This window comes from Salmo trutta, chromosome 3 (genome assembly GCF_901001165.1).
Source record: "Salmo trutta chromosome 3, fSalTru1.1, whole genome shotgun sequence".
NCBI lineage: Eukaryota > Metazoa > Chordata > Actinopteri > Salmoniformes > Salmonidae > Salmo > Salmo trutta.
Window position 1 is genome coordinate 32994090 of NC_042959.1, and position 15000 is coordinate 33009089.

Below are 15000 nucleotides of genomic sequence, written 5' to 3' on the forward strand. Positions count from 1 at the left end.
TTACATGAAGACATTTGGATTCCCATTTTTAAAAAGAAAGAAAACAAAAAGCGGAAAACGCTCACCTCATTGTTCACCGATAACGCTACTCAAGCAAATTGAGACTGGAAGTTAAAAAAAATGTAAAGGTTTGAAAAATATGGCATCCACTGAATTATGCCAACAGAGGAAAAAAACAACTGTCAAGAATTCATCTGTAAATAAAGCTATTAAAGTCTGTGTAAATTAATCCAAAATGTGTGGAATGTGTTATGTGCTTTTAAGAAGAGCTTAATATTGTATCATTATTTTTGATTTTGTGTGTTTGCATTTGCGTGTGCGATTTAGTAGTCTTCCCTGTGTGTGTGTGTGTGTGTAAAAATCTAGGGTGAGAAGCAAAATGTATGATGCTGGGGAAACAAAGTCCAGTGGGAATTATATACCTGGGAAAAGTAGAACGTGCATATTCATTACAATATAATTGTGTGGGTGTGCAGGTAACCATGCTGCATACATATGCATATTTATTTAGATAAGTGTATTTGTATGCACTGCACCGTCAGTGGCACCAAAGGAATTAATAAATGGGTTCAACCTGTCGGTAAAGATGATTAAAAACAAACGTGCTGCTGGATCAGCGCAGGAGCAAGATTGACGTATCGTACAATGGGCTCTCAGTTGTGAAAAAGCCGCAGAGCAGATAGTCTGCGTAGTCAGGCGAGAGTTATTAGTCAGAACACAACCAGATGGCAGGGTAGGTAGCATGTGTCTGAGCCAGCCTCGCCAACAAGTCCATCTTTTATCACAGGAGTGGGCCTGGCAGCGCTCTCTTATAGCCATATTGCAGCCTGCGTGCCTGCACTGGGAAGAATGCCCCTACAAGCTTGTGTGTATCAGTCTGTGTACCTGGGTGTAGTCTATACTGTGTGTAAGTAGGCCTACGCTCTTAGAAAAAAGGTGCTACGGGTTCTTTGGTTTGTCCCCGTAGGGTACCCTTTTTGGTGCTAGGTAGAACACTTAGCAAAGGGTTCTACCTAGAACCCTCTATGAAGGGTACTTCCTAGAACACTCTAAATGGTTCTACCAGCATTTTTTAAAACATTTTTATTATACTTTTTTTTACAGTACATTACATATATAATACGGCTTTTCTTTCAGGGCCTACATTACTTAAACGAACACAGTGGTCAGAAATTCCTGGTTTACAGGCCACATTAGGCCTTCAAGTCACGTAATGCTGGCTTGCAAAGTGATGTGTAATTCTTGGAATCCAGCCAGAGTGAGGATATCCAACAAAAGCGGAGGTGCATAAAGATGCCTCCATGCACTTACCACAAATGCCTTCTTTACCAGATTTGCCGTATTGTACATTGCTCTCTGTTACTCGTTTGTATCGTCATTAGCACAGTATACACAATCCCAATTTAAGCTCCAAGACACAGGCAATTTGAAAAAACTAAAAGTAGATTTTGCTGATTTATTGGCACATTGGACCATGTCGCGGGCCATAGTTAAAAACTCCATGGATAGTGGTAAAACCATGACGTCATATATGGATTCCCATATCTTTATGCAACTTCGCCATTTTAACTTTTAATCACCTACATTCAGAATGACTGCCTGGGAGGGAGGATTGTTTATTGAGACTACCTAAATGATGTAAACTGGAATAACCATCTGACTCAGTAATGGGTGCAGTTACAAGCAGATTGGATTAGTTTAGATAAATGGATGCTACTTATCTTTGTGTAGCATGAGATCAATCAATCAGACAATGTGCATGCAAAAAAACAGATATTGAAACAAACAATTCTGAAAATCACCCTGCAATGTACAACTGACTAGGTATCCCCCTTTCCCTTCCCTTTCCCAATAGAGCATGCATATATGATAATGGTTGGGTGTGGTTTTGAGTGTTACTCTACACAGATATAAAATTACACAATCACACAACTCTGGTTATTAACGCCACCACGGAGTGTTAATTTAACTATTTACTAGTTAATTAAACTCCTGAATCAACACTATAAATGTTACACTGAAAAATCCACACTAGTTAACCCTGGCCAATTTGCTGTGTACCATACAATATACTGCTGGTTCACTCAGACTCCCTTCTATTCTTCTACTCTCTGCTCAATGAAAATCCCAGAAAATAGTCATTTGAAAGTTTATATCTTTGCCATGATTTCTTTCTATGTCAATACTATACAAAAGCTCTGACCAAGTCCTTGAGGCTGATACGTAAAGCTTATTAAAGAGCAGTGATACTATCAAGAGCAGTGCACGGGGTTTCTTGTTTTTTCTAATCTTATTCAAACTGTTACTATGCACCTGCAACAAGATAGCGCAGATGTGCGATTGCCTTTTTGAATTTTGAAGTACTGTACATGTAAAATGATTAAAACCTCTTAAATGTAACTACATGTAATATTAAATGTACCAGTCAAAAGTTTGGTCACAACTACTCATTCAAGGGTTTTTCTTTATTTTTACTATCTTCTACATTCTAGAGTAATAGTGAAGACATCAAAACTAGAATATATCACATATGGAATCATGTAGTAACCCAAAAAGTGTTAAGCAAATCAAATATATTTGATATTTTAAATTCTTCAAAGTAGCCACCCTTTGCCTTGATGACGGCTTTGCACACTCTTGGGATTCTCTCAACCAGCTTCACGAGGAATGCTTTTTCTAAGAGTCTTGAAGGAGTTCCCACATATGCTGAGCACTTATTGGCTGCTTTTCCTTCACTCTCTGCGGTCCAACTCATCCCAAACCATCTCAATTTGGTTGAGGGTCGGGTGATCTGATGTAGGTCAAATAGCCCTTACACAACCTGGAGGTGTGTTGTGTCATTGTCTTGTTGAAAAACAAATGATAGTCCCACTAAGCGCAAACCAGATGGAATGGCGTAGAGCTGCAGAATGCTGTGGTAGCCATGCTGGTTAAGTGTGCCTTGAATTCTAAAGAAATCACAGACAGTGTCACCAGCAAAGCACCCCTACACCATCACACCCTCCTCCTCCATGCTTCACGGTGGGAAACACACATGCAGAGATCATCCATTCACCTACTCTGCGTCTCACAAAGACATGGCGGTTGTAACCAAAAATCTCAAATTTGGACTCATCCGACCAAAGGACAGATTTCCACCGGTCTAATGTCCATTGCTCTTTTCTTGGTCCAAGCAAGTCTCTTCTTCTTTAGTAGTGGTTTCTTCGCAGCAATTTGACCATGGCGGCCTGATTCACGCAGTCTCCTCTGAACAGTTTATGTTCAGATGTGTCTGTTACTTGAACTCCGTGAAGCATTTATTTGGGCTGCAATTTCTGATATCTTCTGTATACCATCCCTACCTTGTCACAACACAACAGATTGGCTCAAACGCATTAAGAAGGAAACAAATTAACTTTTGACAAGGCACACCTGTTAATTGAAATGCATTCCTGGTGACTACCTCATGAAGTTGGTTGAGAGAATGCCAAGAGTGTGCAAAGCTGTTATCAAGGCAAAGGGTGGCTACTTTGAAGAATCTCAAATATAAAATATATTTTGATTTGTTTAACACTTTTTTGGTCACTACATGATTCCATATGTGTTATTTCATAGTTCTGATGTCTTCACTATTATTCTATAATGTAGAAATAGTAAAAATAAAGAAAAACCTTTGAATGAGTAGGTGTGTCCCAACTTTTGACTGGTACTATATATGCTTTCTAAATATAGTATAATCAAATTAGCAAACCACTAACTATAGGATTTCACCTTCCTTATAACTGTAAAATACATATTGTATGTTTAGTGTTGGAGAAAATGTGCATATTTTCTAAAGATCTCTCTTGATCAAACATCTGTGAACATCACACAGAGCTCTAGCTTGGCTTCCTGAACTTGTTAGGAACTTGCCTTTCATCACATATTAATCTTGTCCATCTATGACAAAACAGAAAGTGTTTTTTTGTTAAAATCTATGAATTATTTTAGATGAATGGCTATAAGTCGATCTCTGAATGTGCTATAGTGATGAAACCACTCTCTCCTGCTGCGCTTCAATGTATTGCAGGCATGTGCTTTGTCAGTGGCTGTGACATAGGGTTCAGCCAGGAGTTGATGGACAGTCGGAAGAATGAATTAAATGGTAGGACGTACATCCATGCTTCAAGTGGTTTTCAGATTTCACATCCTACGTAAAACAGGGAACTTTACATCTAAGAGGTTTTTAAGGAATGCCAGATACATGTCCAAATATTCCCATATAGGTACATTTTAAAACAAACTCCTGATGTTTAAGTTAAAAAGCAAGTAAACACTAACGCTCAGGCACTATTTAAATAAAGAACAAAATACAATTAAAAAGCTTATTCAGATTCAGTAGGGTTCTAGAATCCTTCTTTCCTTCTGTTACAAAACCCCTAACCTGACGTAGCAGGCGTAATAGAAACGTCTGAAACTAGATCCCTACATACTGGTTATGAGGAGAACAAAAAAAACTGTTGGGGGAGGTTCTCTTCTGCATTGTTAAACCAATCCAGTAAATGTGAAGGAGGAGTTAAGATGGAGTGTCGCCTTCTAAAGGTCCAAATGCGGAAGTCGTGTCACCGGCTCTCTCTCCATTTCCCCTGAAAACCAGAACATCCGATTGTTGGGGTCTCGGCAGAGGCTACGAAACCGCTTAACTAGCGTTGTTTTCGTGCTGCTGTTCTGTTTGCTGCTACTTTGCTCCCTGCCAAACCTTTTGCTTTTTACTTTTAATAGCCGTTTTAATCAAACTCTGTATTTAACAAGTTTACCAACGTCTTAATTTTTTTCCTCACTCAACTTTTTTCATTCAACTTTATCACCCCGGACACTTTATCTGGAAATAGATCTGCAGGACCACCACCAGCTAATAAAGTTAGCTACAGTACCTTCAGAAAGTATTCATACCCCTTGACTTGTTCTACATTTTGTTGTGTTACAGCCTCGATTCAAAATGATTACAAAAAAATAAACGATTCTCACCAATCAACACACAATACACCTTAATAACAAAGTGAAAACATGTTTTTAGAAGTGTTTGCAAATGTATTGAAATAATTACAGAAATCTAATTTACATAAGTATTCACACCCCTGAGTCAATACATGTTAGAATCACCTTTGGCAGCGATTACAGCTGTGAGTCTTTCCTGGGTAAGTCAAAGAGCTTTGCACACCTGGATTGTACAATATATGCACATTATTATTTTTTAAATTCTTCAAGCTCTGTCAAGTTGGTTGTTGATCATTGCTAGGCAGCCATTTTCAAGTCTGCCATAGATTTTCAAGCTGATTTAAGTAAAAACTATAACTAGGCCACTCAGGAACATTGAATGCAACTCCAGTGTATATTTGGCCATGTGTTTTGGGTTATTGTCCTACTGAAAGGTGAATTTTTCTCTGTCTGTTGGAAAGCAGACTGAACCAAGTTTTTCTCTAGGATTTTGCCGGTGCTTAGCTCTGTTCCATTTCTTTTTATCCCCCCAAAAAACTCCCTAGTCCTTACAGATGATAAGCATACCCATAACATGATGCAGCCACCACCATGCTTGAAAATATGAAGAGTGGTACTCAGTGATGTGTGTATGATTTGCCCCAAACATAACGCTTTGTATTCATTACATAAAGTTCATTTCTTTGCCACATTTTGTGCAGTTTTACTTTGGTGCCTTATTGCAAACAGGATGCATGTTATGGAATATTTTTATTCTGTACAGGCTTCCTTTGTTTCACTCTGTCATTTAAGTTAGTATCGTGGAGTAACTACAATGTTGTTGATCCATCCTCAGTTTTCTCCCATCACGGCCATTAAACTCTAAACTGTTTTAAAGTTACCATTGGCCTCATGGTGAATTCCCGGAGCAGTTTCCATCTACCAATAGTTTCCCTTCTTTGCAAGCCATTGGAAAATCTCCCTGGTCTTTGTGGTTGAATCTGTGTTTGAAATTCACTGCACGACTGAGGGACCTTACAGATACTGTAATTGTATGTGTGGGGTACAAAGATGAGGTAGTTATTCAAAAATCATGTTAAACACTATTATTGCACACGGAGAGAGTCCATGCAACTTATGTGACTTGTTAAGCAGATTTTTATTCCTGATCTTATTTAGGCTTGCCATAACAAAGGGGTTGAATACTTATTGACTCAAGACATTTCAGTTTTTCATTTGAAATTGATTTGTAAAAATGTCTAAAAACAAAATTCCACTTTGGCGTTATGGGGTATTGTGTGTATGACATAAAATTTATATTTCATCTATTTTAAATTCAGGCTGTAACACAACAACATTTTGAAAAAGTCAAAAGGTGTGAATACTTTCTGAAGGCACTGAAAGTAACAATATGCCTTCTCATTGCAGTTGCAGTATTCATAATATTCAGGAGAACTATCGCCTTATGGCGAGGATAGCCGAGTTGCAAGCCCGGCTTCAGACGGAATCGTTTGGAAAGGATGAAACAGCGTCTGTGCCACCAGTAAGTACAGGCAGTAGTGTTAATCCCCCCGCACACTCCCTGCAGCCGGACAATTTTCTCACAGCTTCTGGAAAGAAATGCTGTCAGCATGCTCAACCGGTGTTGCTCATTCAGCCGATATAAACTTTCAACTGGGTTTCCCCACTAAGCAATGAGTTGGAGTCAGAGCCCGAGACTTCTGAGGTCTCTCCTCCACCCGTTACGGGGTCGGAGCCACCGAAGCCTCCAACCATAAGCTCTGAGAAATGGAAAACCCTAGTCATTGGCGACTCCATTACATGCAATATTAGACTTACAAATAATCATCCAGCGATCGTACATTGTTTATCAGGTACCAACGATGTTAGGATGAAACCGTCAGCGGTCACCAAGCTCAACCTAGCTTCAGCATGTAACTTAGCTAGAAAGATGTGTTGGCATCGAGTAATTGTCTCTGCGGGGAGTGATGAGCAGACTCTCACAACTCAATCGCTGGTTGAAAACGGTTTATTTTCCCCTCCCAAAATATAGAATTTGAAGATAATTAGGCCTCTTTCTGCTGAAGTGACAGACTCCATCCTAGCTGGAGGGGTGCTCTCATTTTATCTATTAACATAGACAGGGCTCTAACTCCTCTAGTTCCAGAATGAGATAGGGTTCAGGGCAGGCAGCAGGCTGTTAGCCAGCCTGCCAGCTTAGTGGAGTCTGCCCCTAGCACAGTCAGTGTAGTCAGCTCAGTTTTCCCCATTGAGACCGTGTCTGTGCCTCGAGCCAAATCAGGCAATGCTAAACATGACAGTGTTTTCCATAGCAATCTCACTGGAATAAAGACCTCGATTCCTGTCATTAATGAAAGAAATTGTGATTCTACTGCATATCTCAAAATGGGACTACTTAATGTGAGATCCCTCACTTCCAAGGCAGTCATATTCAATGAACTAATCGCTGATCATAAACTTGATGCGACTGGCCTGACTGAAACATGGCTTAAGTCTGATGAATTTACTGCACTAAATTAGGCCTCTCCTCCTGGTTACACTAGTGACCATATCCCTCGCAATCCCGCAAAGGCAGAGCTGTTGCTAACATTTATGACAGAAAATGTCCATTTACAAAAACAAAAAAAGACTGCGTATTCGTCTTTTGAAGTTCTTGTCAGGGAATCTACACAGCCTACTCAATCACTTTTTATAAATGCTGTTTACAGGCCTTCTTGGCCATATAAAGGGTTCATCACTGAGTTCCCTGAATTTCTATCGGACCTCTCAGTCATGGCAGATAATATTCACATTTTTGGTGACTTCAATATTCACATGGAGAAGTCCACAGACCCACTACACAACATCAACTCATTAGGTTTTGTCCAACATGTCTCAGGACCCACGCATTTCCACAATCATACCCTGGATCTAGTTTTGTCCTGTGGAATAGATATTGTCGATCTAAATGTTTTTCCTCATCATCCTGGACTATCAGACTACCATCTTATTACGTTTGCAATCGCAACAAATAATTTGCTTAGACCCTAACCAAGGATTCTCAAAAGCAACGCTATATATTTTTCAACAACCCAAAGATTCCTAGATGCCCTTCCAGACTCCCTCCACCTACCTGAGGACATCTGAGTACAAAAATCAGTTAATCCCCAAACTGAGGATCTAAACTTAACCTTGCGTAATACCCTAGATGCAGTCTCACCGCTAAAAACAAACTTGTCACAAGATGCTAGCTCCCTGGTATACAGAAAATACCCGAGCCCTGAAGAAAGCTTCCAGAAAATTGGAACGGAAATGGCACTCCACCAAACTGTAAGTCTTCCGACTAACTTGCAAAGACAGTACCGCACAATATTGAAAAGCTCTCACTCCTACTCGATCAGCCTACTTTTCCAACCTGATTGAGGAGAATAAAAACAATCCATCAATTATTTTTGATACTGTCGCAAAGCTAACTAAAAATCTGAATTCCCCAAGTGAAAATGGCCTTCACTTCAGCAGTGATGACTTCATGAAGGTGAGCAGCATACCACCATGCATCCCACTGCTGGCTTGCCTCTGAAGCTAAGGAGGGTTGGTCCAGGATGGGAGACCAGATGCTGCTGGAAGTGGTGTTGAAGGGTCAGTAGGAGGCAATGCCCCAGGGCTGTGATTGGGGACATTACCCTGCGTAGGGTGCTGTCTTTCAGATGGGACGTTAAACGGGTGTCCTGACTCTCTGTGGTCACTGAAGAGCCAATCGCACTTATCGTAAGAGTTAACCAGTGTCCTGGCTAAATTCCCAATCTGGCCCTCATACCATCATGGCCACCTAATCATCCCCAACTTCCAATTGGCTCATTCATTGCACTTTCTTCTCCCATATAATTATTCCCCAGCTCGTTGCTGTAAATGAAAACGTGTTCTCAATCAATTTACCTGGTAAAATAAGGGTTAAATAATAATGTAATTCTCGATAAATTCACAAAAATAGTAATGGCCTCTAAACCTTTGAACGGTCTACTGGACCATATTCCAACTAAGGTACTGAAAGAGCTACTTCCTGTGCTTGGCCTTCCTATGTTGAACGTCATAAACGTCTCCCTATCCTATGGATGTGTCCCAAACTCACTAAAAGTGGCAGTAAAAAAGCCAAACCTCGACCCGGAAATCTTTTACTATCGGCCTATATGGAATCTCCCATTCCTCTCAAAAACGTTAGAAAAGCTGTTGCTCACTGCCTTCCTAAAGACAAATAATGTATACGAAAAGCTCCAGTCTGGTTTTAAGACCCCATCATAGTACTGGGACCGCACTCGTGAAGGTGGTAAATGACCTTACAATGGCGTCAGACCAAGGCTCTGCATCTGTTTCCATGCTCCTAAACCTTAGTGGCGCTTTCGACACCATCAATCACCACATTCTTTTGGAGATATCAGAAACCGTAATTGGTCTACTCGGACAGGTTCTTGCCTGGTTTAGATCTTATCTGTCGGAAATATATCAGTTTGTCTCTGTGGATGGTTTGTCCTCTGACAAATCAATGGTAAGTTTCAGTGTTCTTCAAGCTTCCGTTCTATGACCACCATTGTTTTCACTATATATGCTACCTCTTGGTGATGCCATTAGGAAACACAATGTCAACTTTCACTGGTATGCAGACGACACACAGATATACATTTCTATAAAACATGGTGAAGCCCCAAATGATCTATCCTGGAAGCCTGTGTTTCAGACATAAGGAAGTGGATGTTGGCAAATGTTTTACTTTTGAAGTCGGACCAAACAGAAATGCTTGTTCTAGGTCCCAAGAAACAAAGAGATCTGCTGATCTGGCAATGAATCTCCATGGTTGTACAGTCGCCTCAAATAAAACTGAAAGACCTTGGCGTTACTCTTTTTTCCATCTTAGTAACATCACAAAAATCCAAAATATTTGTCCAAAAACGATGCAGAAAAGCTAATCCCTGCTTTTGTCACTTCAAGATGAGACTACTGCAATGCTCTAGTCTCCGGCTACCCAGATAATGCTCTAAATAAACTTTGGCTAGTGCTAAATACAACTGCTAGAATCTTGACAAGAACCAAAACATTTGATCATATTACTCCAGGGCTGGCATCCTGTTAAGGCTTCATTTCAAGTTTTTACTGTTAACCTACAAAGCATTACATGGACTTCCTCATACCCATCTCTCCGATTTGGTCCTGCCGTACATACCTACATGTACGCTACAGTCACAAGACGCATTCCTCATTATTGTTCATAGAATTTCCAAGTAAACAGCTGAAGGTAGGGCTTTCTCCTAGAGAGTTCAATTTTTATGGAATGGTCTTCCGATCCATGTGAGAGACGCAGACTCGGTCTCAACCTTTAAGTCTTTACTGAAGACTCAGCTCTTCAGTAGGTCCTATGATTGAGTGTAGTCTGGCCCCCGGGTGCGAAGGTGAACTGCAAGGCATTGGAGTGATGAACCACTCGGCTGGCTCCCCTCTCTCTGCCTCTGACCCTGTTATAAGGGCTGAGTCATTGGCTTGCTCGCGCTCTCCCATGCTATTCCTAGGAAGGGTGCACCACCTCATACCAGGCAATTTGAGTGGGTTGAGTCACTGACGTGATCTTCCTGTTGGGCTTTGCGCCCCTTGGGCTCGTGTGGTGGGGGAGATCTTCGTGGTCTCCTTCATTAGATTGAGAAAATTCCAACTAGCCTCTACATCAGCACAAAACACTGCTGGCTCAAATGACCCCATAGTCAAAATCAATAGGCTAAACAGAACTAATAAATCGACTGACAAAAGTCACAGTTAGCCATTAGCTCACTGATAACCAACCTATACATGCATGCATGCGTTCCAAGATTCAGAGATATCAATTTTTTACCAGGCAAAACCAAATCAGCATGCCATGCACAAAAGCTACAAACCATAGCCACAGTTAGCCACTAGCTTAGCACTAACACACCCTGATTTACCAAAACTAAGTACCATAGCAACCATTAGCCACAAGCCTAGCGCTAACACAAATGCACGTGCCACAGACTCCAAACTGGGTAATGTAATCCTGCAAACAGCACTAACAAAAGCTGCCAAAACAGTCAACACAAAATGTTCCGGCCCACGAGCAAAACACCTTATCAGCCTTACAGTAGCTACCTGTGACTACCTTCACGGGTGCGGCCACACCAAACATTTCTGTTGACCAAAAAAACATGAGCTATCTTGCTAACTAGCAAACTGAAACTCACATTAGCGCTATTGCAAACCTCACCTATCATGCTAGCTCAACACAAACACCTGCTCCAAACTTTCTCAACAAATGCACAACCACATTACTGAACCATACCCCTTAAAAACCACCCAGATTAAAACCACAAATGCCAACTTTTACGCTGTACAAGCTCCCATAGGTTATGATACCCATAAATATCCTACGGATATTGTTGCACTTGCTTTGTCTAGTGGTCCTGTAACTTGAATGAATGTGTGCATTTATAGTGCATTCGGAAAGTATTCAGACCCCTTGAATTTTTACACATTTTGTTACGTTAACAGCCTTATTCTAATTTTGATTAAATGAATACAAATTCTCATGAATCTACACACAATACCCCACAATGACAAAGTGAAAACAGGTTGTAGACATTTTTGCAACTTTATTAAAAAGAAAAAACTGAAATACCTTATTTACATAAGTATTCCGACCCTTTGCTATGAGACTCGAAATTGAGCTCAGGTGCATCCTGTTTCAATTGATCATCCTTGAGATGTTTCTACAACTTGTTTGGAGTCCATCTGTGGTAAATTCAATTGATTGGACATGATTTGGAAAGGCACACACCTGTCTATATAAGATCCCACAGTTGACAGTGCACGTCAGAGCAAAAACCAAGCCATGAGGTCAAAGAAATTGTCCGTAGAGCTCCGAGACAGGATTGTGCCGAGGCACAGATCTGGGGAAGGGTACCAAAAAATGTCTGCAGCATTGAAGGTCCCCAAGAACACAGTGGCTTCCATCATTCTTAAATGAAAGAAGTTCAGAACCACCAAGACTCTTCCTAGAGCTGGCCCCCCGGCCAAACTGAGCAATCGAGGGAGAAGGGCCTTGGTCAGGGAGGTGACCAAGAACCCAATGGTCACTCTGACAGAGCTCCAGAGTTCCTCTGTGGAGATGGAAGATCCTTCCAGAAGGACAACCATCTCTGCAGCACTCCATCAATCAGGCCTTTATGGTAGAGTGGCCAGACGGAAGCTATTCCTCAGTAAACGATACATGACAGCCCGCTTGGAGTTTGCCAAAAGGCACTTAAAGGACTCAGACCACGAGAAACAAGATTCTCTGGTCTGATGAAACCAAGATCTTTGGCATGAATGCCAAGTGTCACATCTGGAGGAAACCTGGCACCATCCCTACAGTGAAGCATGTTGGTGGCAGCATAATGCTGTGGGGATGTTTTTCAGCGGCAGGGACTGGGAGAGTCAGGATTGAGGGAAAGATGAACGGAGCAAAGTACAGAGAGATCCTTAATGAAAACCTGCTCCAGAGTGCTCAAGACATCAGACTGGGGCGAAGGTTCACCTTCCAACAGGACAACGACCCTAAGCACACAGCCAAGACAATGAAGGAGTGGCTTTTTGACAGGTCTCTGAATGTCCTTGAGTGGCCCAGCCAGAGCCCGGACTTGAACCTGATCGAACATCTCTGGAGACACCTGAAAATAGCTGTGCAGCGACGCTCCCCATCCAACCTGACAGAGCTTGAGAGGATCTGCAGAGAAGAATGGGTGAAACTCCCAAAATACAGGTGTGCCAAGCTTGTAGCATCATACCTAAGAAGAGTTGAGGCTGTAATCACTGCCAAAGGTGCTTCAACAAAGTACTGAGTAAAGGGTCGGAATACTTATGCAAATGTGATAACATTTGTGCAAACATTAAAAAAAACAGTTTTTGGTTTGTCATTATGGGGTATTGTGTGTAGATTGATGAGGGATACAAAAAAAATATCAATTTTAAAACATGGCTGTAATGCAACAAAATGTGGAAAATTCAAGGGGTCTGGATACTTTCTGAATGCACTGTATGTGAGAAACCAGCGTTTGAGGACCGTGCTAAATGCTCATGTGCCCAGGGAGACAGCAACCTTACCTTTGTCCAAGGCCAGCTCTGTCTCACTTGACCTCTTGGTTAGCCAGTCCAAGCGGATTATTATTTGTTCAGCTGCAAACTGGGACACTGACTGACGATCACCTTAATTGGCAATACCTAATGTGCTTATCAGCCAGGCTCAACACCTGGAAAAGGTTTGCTGCTGCCCCCTGGGGGAATAGAGGGTGGAAGTGTAACCTGGATAGTGTGTTTGTCTATATCCTGACACCTTCCCCCCATATCATAACACTTGCAAAGAATCATCAAAGAACCCTTTCTTCGAAAAACTATTCTTAGGATGAAAATGGTTCTTGGTAAAATCCTACCCCTCCACAAAGAACCCTTTTGGAACCCATTTTTCTAAGAGTGTACTGTGTCTGTGGACTCTGGAGTCAAGCCTCAGCACCCCTTTCGCGACACCATGCAAACTCCCCTGCTGCACAACAACAGCTGCTATCAAGCTACAGACGTACCCAGCCTCAGGTTTCCTAAACTTGTTTTGTACCTCCCCTTTTCAACCTGATGAATATCTCTCCCCTGGCACACCACCAACTCTCCTGACAGAGTTGAGACAAGCTAAGGCATTTAGCCTCAAGGTATAGGTCCAATGATACTCAGTAATCTGAGAAGAGATCTGAGTGAATGTCTGGGTGGTAACAGCTTACCCAGCTAGCGCATAAGGTTCTGAGAACCATATGTTTCTTAGAGCCTGGTGAGAGTGTGGTTGTCCTATGGCTATTTTGCGTTCAACCTTCCCATGATATTTCCTACAGGTTTCCTCATGTGGCCTGCCGAGCGCCGCAGCGGTCTAAGGCACTGCATCGCATTGCTTGAGGCGTCACTACAGACCTGGGTTCGATCCCAAGCTGTGTCACAGGGGATTTTCTTGCCCCATCACGCTCTAGCAACTCCTTGTAGTAGTCCGTGCACCTGCAAGCTGACCTCGGTCGCCAGCTGGACGGTGTTTCCTCCAACAAATTGGTGCAGCTAGCTTCCGGGTTAACCGAGCAGTGTGTCAAGAAGCAGTGCGGCTTGGCAGGGTCGTGCTTCGGAGGACGCATGGCTCTTGACCTTTGCCTCTCCCGAGTCCTTAGGGGAGTTGCAGCGATGGGACAAAACTGTAACTACCAATTGGGGAGAAAAAAGGGTAAAAGTATGAAAATAATAATAAAAAGGTTTCCCCATGGTCCTAAAGTCATGTTCCTAAATTGTTCAGAGAATGTTAAGAAACAACATTCTTCTGTGGGAATTTCAGTACTTCAGCATAACATTTTCTACAGGTTTTCTTATGGTTCTATTTGAAGTCATTTTCTGAGAACATTAAGAAAACCTTCCATAAAAAAACACAAGAAAACATTAGTAACAATCAAAGAATGTTCTAAGAATGTTATTTTAAAACATATACATTCCTTTCTCAGCGTCAACAAAACTCTCTCTATCCTCTGTCTTGTTCAGTGTGTTCAGGTGCTTGTTTCCTTTGAAATAGGGTCTGTTTGAATAGACTAAAATGAACAGCTTTAAATGAGTAAAAACAAAAAACAAACATGGCATCCTTGTGGCACAGTGGACTAACTCCATGGATAGAGAGCAGAGATAGGTTCAAATCTCACTGCCATACCGCAATAAAAAATGAATGTGTTTGCATGATTAATGCCTAAGCAAATTAATGTATATCTGTGCTTGGAGTTAAAAACAATTTACCTAAGCTAGCAGTGTAATTAAAAGTCTTATTAAACGTTCTCAGAATGTTATTTATAACCTAGAATTTCCATTCTCAGAATGTTAATCAGACCACCCAGGAAAACTTTCAGGGAACCATTGAAACATTTTCTCAGAACCTCCCTGCAACCAAAAAATGTACATTCCCAGAAATGTTTCACTTCTGTTCTTGAACGTTTAGAAAACTTTCAGTTTTAACGGTCACGAAAC